Source organism: Cryptomeria japonica, chromosome 7, assembly GCF_030272615.1.
Source record: "Cryptomeria japonica chromosome 7, Sugi_1.0, whole genome shotgun sequence".
In the NCBI taxonomy this organism is placed as follows: Eukaryota; Viridiplantae; Streptophyta; class Pinopsida; order Cupressales; family Cupressaceae; genus Cryptomeria; species Cryptomeria japonica.
Window position 1 is genome coordinate 833119726 of NC_081411.1, and position 6947 is coordinate 833126672.

The window sequence follows — 6947 nt, forward strand, 5'->3', positions numbered from 1 at the left end:
CGGTATATATGGTGCCTCTGGGTCACGCTTACGGGTAATGCCGTCGTGTTGAACTACTGCACTTAACGCCTAATAAAGCTACATTAACGATGTCTGTGGCATCGTCCCTATAAATTGTCAGGGAGTAATAAGGGACATTTGGAAGTTAAAATCCAAGGGGCGGGTAATCCCTCTTGGATCGATAATTTAATAAGATAACTTTTAATTGAATTTCACATCCGTTGAGATAAACCATAATAAACCCCTCTTAGGGATGGTCAAGTTAAAAGCTCTCGTGAAAATTACTTTATTTATTTATTTATTTATTCATCTCAAAGGGATATTGGTGATTTGCAATTGGGTGACGCTCATGATAAGTATTAGGATCTAGTTATTTTGTTAGGCCACAAGCAATAGGCCATCTGGAGCCTTCGCTTAAGTGCTACCATCGTGGGTAGCAACCGCAGAGAAACTGTCTGGGACACTGACCCTAGAAAGGGTTGCGTACCCACAAATCAATTTACATCAAACCATAGATTAGAAAATAGAACTACATACTTTACGCCTTGATCCCGTGCCGAAGCGGGTATGTAGGCAGTCTTGGGACGGAGTTGTCCCTCGTACTCAGGCATTCGTGGGTGGGGTCTAGGTTTGGTTGAGTAAGAATCCTAAATGAAAAATAAGATAATCAATTTAATTCAATGCATACTCGGAAGGAATCCCGTATGGATTCGCTTGACTTCCCGAGGCTTTAAGCCAAATTCCGAGGCGGAATTCAAGCTTGTGTTATTTTTAAATTACTCCTAAGGACGGCGACCTCGGTGCATTCTTGCTAGAAGAATGTAGTACTTAGTGAGTGGCTCAGGACCCGAATGGTCCCGATGAGTCTAAGTCTCTGGCCAGAGCATCTCCTATCCCGTTTGGATGGATGCCTACCCCGTATGGGTAGATGCCTATCCCGTATTGGATAGATGGAATTTACGTCCCGTATGGACAATTGCCTAACCCGTATGGTTAGAAACTCATCCCGAATGGATGAATGCCTAATCCTAATTGGATGGATGCCCAGAGTATGCAATTGAATAAAACATAACTCTTCCGAAAAAAAAAAAAAATGTACTCAATTTTTTGTTGGATGAATTTTGGTGGGTTATTACAAAGACTAATGATAAGACATATCATCTTAGATTGTGGCATGTTATAGGCAGTTTCCAAGAGTGGTTCTACCAAGAATTAACAATATGTGGAGTTACTTAGCATTATTACAAGTGACGCTATTGTAGCCATTGCATTAGCTGCTCTATTGTTGTCTTTAGGAATCTGCTCAAAAGTTATTTCTATGAATTAAGCTTTAAAATCATCCACCATTCTCTTATACGATATTATATTTTCATATTTTGTCTTGTAACCATCATTAACCCATTTGATCACTAGCTGAGTGTCACCAAGAACACACAACTCTAGTATTTTCCATTCTACAACCATACATAGCCCAACAAGGAGTGTTTCATATTCTGCGATGTTGTTGGTACATGGAAAATGTATCTTGTAAGGCTTAGGTATACAATCCCCTTGCGGTGTGATAAAGAGAATACCAGTGCTAGAACCATCTTGTGTGAAGGAACTATCAAAATATAAGTGCCAAAGATGTGTAGATTTCATGTAAAATATTGACTCATCAGGTAGCTCTACGATAAGTGGAAGATCATTTTTCATAGGAGCATCAACAATTTGATCCACTATAGCTTCTCCTTTTACTTCTTTTCTTTCCACATACTCAATGTTGAACTTACTTAAAATCATGACCCATTTAGCTAGTCACCTTGTAAGTGCTTCTTTACTCAAAAGGTAGTTAAGAGGATCAATTTTTGCAATGAGCTTTGTTACATGTGTAAGCATGCAATGTCACAACTTCTATGAAACAAAAACTATGACAAGTCATGCTCTTTCAATAGGAGCATAATTGAGCTCATATCCTACTAGAGTATGACCGATATATTACATAGAATGTTCTTTTCCTTCAGAGCCACATTGTGCCAAAAGTTCCCTCAATTCTATGGTAGTTGCAAATGTATAAAGAAGTAGGGGCTTATCATCTATTGAAGGTACTAACATTGGTGGTCACATCAAGTATTCATTGATATTTTGAAGATCTTGTTCATATTTATCATCCCATCTGAATGGAACATTTTTATGTAACATGTGTTGAAATGACTGACATTTATCTACTAGTTGTGCTATGAAATGGCAAATAGACAATCAATTTCCTTGCAAGGATCTTAGTTGATGGATATTCTTTGGTGGCGACATTTCAAATATGGCTTTGACTTTGGTAGGGTGAGCTTCAATTCCTTTAGATGAGACAATGTATCTGAGGAGCTTCCCAGAGGTTACTCCAAAGACATATTTCTTTGGATTCAATCACACCTTACATTTTTCTAATCTTGTAAATATCTTATCCATTATTTCCAAATGCCCATCTCTGGTGTATTATTTTCCAAGAAAATGACCTACATTTTCTTCGAAATATGTATGCATCATGTCATGAAATATAGTGATCATTGCACATTAATAAGTGGCTTCAAAGTTTTTCAATCCAAACGGCATGACGTTCCAATAGAAAGTTCCCCAAGGACAAGTGAATGTTGTCTTGATCTAATCCTCAAGAGCAATTTTGATTTGATTATAAGATGAGAAACCATCCATGAGGGATATCATCTTGTGTCTTTCTATTAAATCCACTATTATGTAAATGTTTGGAAGCAGGAAGTCATCCTTAGGATAAGATTTATTCCAATATCTAAAATCTGTACAAACACAAATGCTTACATTAGGTTTTGAAATTAGTACCAAATTTGAGATCCACCCTACATAGTCAACATGCCTTATGAACTCAAGATCTAGAAACTTTTGCAACTCCACCTTTACTGATAGTGCCACATGGGGGTGCATTTTTATTAACTTTTACTTGACAAGTTTTGTCCTTGGTGACAAAGATAAGTGATGCATAACTAAACCAGGATCAATCCCCAACATGTCTGCATAAGACCAAGGAAAGTTAACCTTTCTTTCCTTGTTAAACTATAGATGTTTTGTTGTTTCTTTAGGGGTCAATTATTTCACTAAATGTATGATCCTTGGTTTCTCTTCTATGCCTATATTTGTCAGTATTTTTTTATCAACCAACATCGATGAATTTTCATGATATGATCCTTGGGGAAGTGTGTCAAGCCTTCCATCCTCAAGTGCCTCAGAGAGGTTTTCACCTTTGGATATGTCCTTCATTTTTACTTTTTTCAGGTCTAATAGCGGCATAGAGTGGTTTTCACAAGAAGACCTATTTATATTTTTTATAATTTTATGATTGAAAGGCTTGGCACCTTCTCCAAAGTAAGTTACACTGTTAAGTTCTATGACAAAACTAGCTCTATGGTCCCTAAGAGGCATGCCACTTTGTGCTCCGAGAAAGTTTATGATTGCTTCATCATTTTGAAAGAGATCTAATTATGGTGGTTCTTTTTGCTCTCAACCAATAAGCTAAGGATGAACAAGGGATAAAGGATCATGATTAGGCTCAAGGTTATGAAGTGAATCAAGGGTAAAAATAGTTTAATAGTCATATATGTCAATGAAATCATCAGTCATTGATGGTACCTTCCTCTTCAATTTGTGTTGTGTTATATACCCCCTACCTTACTCGAGTTTCCCTTAGTACTCAAGGTCTTAGCGTTTTATGTATAATAACCCAGACCAAGAACTCTATGCCCACCATCAGGATGTATAAGTTCAAGTATGCCTCATTTTTGTAAACCAAGAGGATTGTGACCATCATAGCCATATCATTTGATTATCTTAAGTCCTTTTCAATACCGTTCAGCTAGTATTTTGGCTTCTAGTTTTTTATTTTGTTCCTTCATTGTGTCCTCATCTTTGTACAAGCAACCAAGGAGATCTTCTTCCATTTCATAATACAAGGCTCCCCATTTTCTAAAAGTTGTAGGTTTTCACACCATAGTAGTGGTATCAATGTGGTTTTAGTCATTTGTGGTTTACCACAAGTTTGAGGAGATAAATGTAGCTTTCCAATGCAAAATGCACATCTCGTAGAATAATCCCCCATCTTATAATCTTTTACTTTTATTTTAACCTTGATTTATTGGGATTTTAAAGTGGATGCTTTTAAGAACTTGAGATCAACATATACTTGAGAAGGACGTGATTCCTGATTGCTAGGAATTGTAGATTCAGTTCGAGGATTTAAATTGTTACAATACATGAAAGGATTTTGATCCCATAGTATAGTTATTTCCATGTCATCATGTGGGAATTTTATGCATTGTTGACATGTAGAGGGAACAACTTACATTTCATGAATCCATGGTCCTCCAAGAAGGATATTGTATCTTAAGGGGAGATCAAGAACCTGACAAACCAAATCCTATACCACAAGGCCAACCTTGATTGGAAATGTAATTGAACCTTTGGGTGAACGTTCCTCCTCATCAAAGGCTTTGATAGTGATTTTATTTCTTTGATCTAGTGCATTTTTAGAGACGCCTAATTATTTGATTACTTTCAATGTAAAAATGTTGAGACCTACTCCTCTGTCTATTAACACTCACTTGACCTTAACTTTATAGATAAAGATTTCAATATGTAAGGGTGCAATATATGGTTGTTGCATAGAGTGATCATCATTTTCTATGAACGTGAGGGTATGAGGGGAGGCGATATGTCCCACCATGGCTAGGAATTGATCTACATGCAAGTTGGTAGGCATAGTGGTATTGGAAAGAACTTTTTCAAGAATGGCTTTATGCTCAATGGATAAGAAAAGAAGCTCGATTATAGAGATCTGTGCGAGGGTTTTTCCTAAATTCTCTAGAAGCTTATATTGCGAAGTTGGCATCGTGGGTTTAGAACTAGAACCAAGACCTTGAAGGGTAACTATGCCTTTATGGGAAACAACTTCAAATTTAGGTTGTTTACCTTTGACTATTAAGGTATTCACATGAATGTCGACTTCACTAATATGGTTTATGCAATAGTCATATTGAGAATTAGTATAATTAATGGGTTATCACCAAATTTAGAGACTTTTCCTAAGTTATCTTTATCATGTTTTGGAAAGGGATTCTTAAACACCTCACGATCAGAGTTACCAAAAGGAGTATGCCCATCAATTGTAATTTGACCCTCATCAAGAAGATCTTGTATTACATGTCGAAGCTTATTGCAACCGTTTGTCTTGTTTCCTTTATGTTTGTGATATTCACAAAAAAGATCTTCATTCCACCATGGAGGTTTGACTTGTGGATTATATTCTCTTATCTCTAGTAATGTTATAACATCATTTTCAAGAAGCTCCTTTAATGTTGACTCAATTGACTATCCCAATGATGTGAAAGTTTGTTTAGGAAAGGTTTTCTGCTTCTCTTTTCCTTTATATGAAGAGGAGCCTTTAAGGTTGTAAATTGGTTATTTTCCCTTAGAAACTTTTGTATCAACGACTCCATCATTAACCACATTCTTGTTCTTAGCCCAAAAAGGTGTCTTATTATTGTTGATTGAACTAGAACTTCCCTTACAATCTTTGTCGTTGTATATCTTAATAACTCCATCATCTATAAGAGCTTGTTCAATTTGAACTCCCATTTCTATCACTTCCTGAAAGGAGTCCAAACATTTGAGGTGAAGTTTTTTTCCAATCTCTCTATTCAAATTATCATAGAAAAGATAAATGAGTTTCTTATCAGAGATATTGTAAGGCACTCTTTTAGTCTAATGTCTCCATCTCTATAAAAATAAAATAAAATATTCTCCTTGTCTTTTCTTTGTATTGAAAAGATACGACATGGTCACTTCATGTTCACAATTGTATGCATAATGTGAGATAAATTTGTCTACCAATTCTTGAAATGACTTGATAGTAGGAGGTAATCTTGAGAATCATTCCATAGCACTGCCCCCAAGACTTCGAGAAAATAATCTCATAAGATAAGTTTCATCAAGGGAAAATTCCAAAGTAGTGACACAAAATTCTCTCAAATGATCTTTAGGATCACCTTTCCATCGATATTTATCAAGCTTTGGTATCTCCCAATTGTTAGGAAAAGATGGTATGAAAATGCTTGGATTAAAAGGATAAGGACACATATCTTCAAAAGAAAACTTGTGAGAGGAATTTTTATCATTCTTAATAGTATCCAATTCATGTCGTAATTCCCTAAGCTTATCCAAATATGATCATTTTTGGGTGTTGGTTTTTAAATCTTTGTAGAAATTTTATAATTTGATCTTAAATAAAAAGGTCTATGATCCCTTACTTTATCCTCATTGTAAGTTTTTGAGATTTTAGACTTATTAGATCCAACTTTTCTTTCTGTAAGTAAGAATGCATCAAAATCAGGTGGCATCTTTATTCCCTCATTAGCCATGGCTTTGAAATAAGGTTTCAGAAGAATTTTTGCCACCTTCTTGAATAATTTGAGAAATCTTTTATCAGTAAGTGCTCATTGCACATCTTCTTGGTCTACGTCCTAACCACTACTACTGCTATTATTGTTTTCATTTTCTTGATCCTCTGGAATTTCAACATGTTGCTCTTCTTGTAGGAGGAAAAGTTAGGCATTTAATAACATCCATAAATCCCACATCAATGAAGGTATGAAAGATAAATCATAAACAAGGAAACGACACAAGAAAATGCAAACCATCCTTCAGATGCTCTAAACTATCCCCTGCATTGTCCTTCTTGCTTCTCTAATCTAATAGAAATTTGTCCCTCAATGCTATTGCAAGTGTATCGAAAGCAAGGCAAGGTGAGAATATTTGAAGTATGATTTTGAAGAAAAATTAGTAGCAAATAGTTATCGAAATCGGATCCCATACATTGAAAAACAAGCTCCATTTATAGAGAAATTCTCCATCAAAATGACATGAGAAAATCAAGGAATGTGATAAAGGCA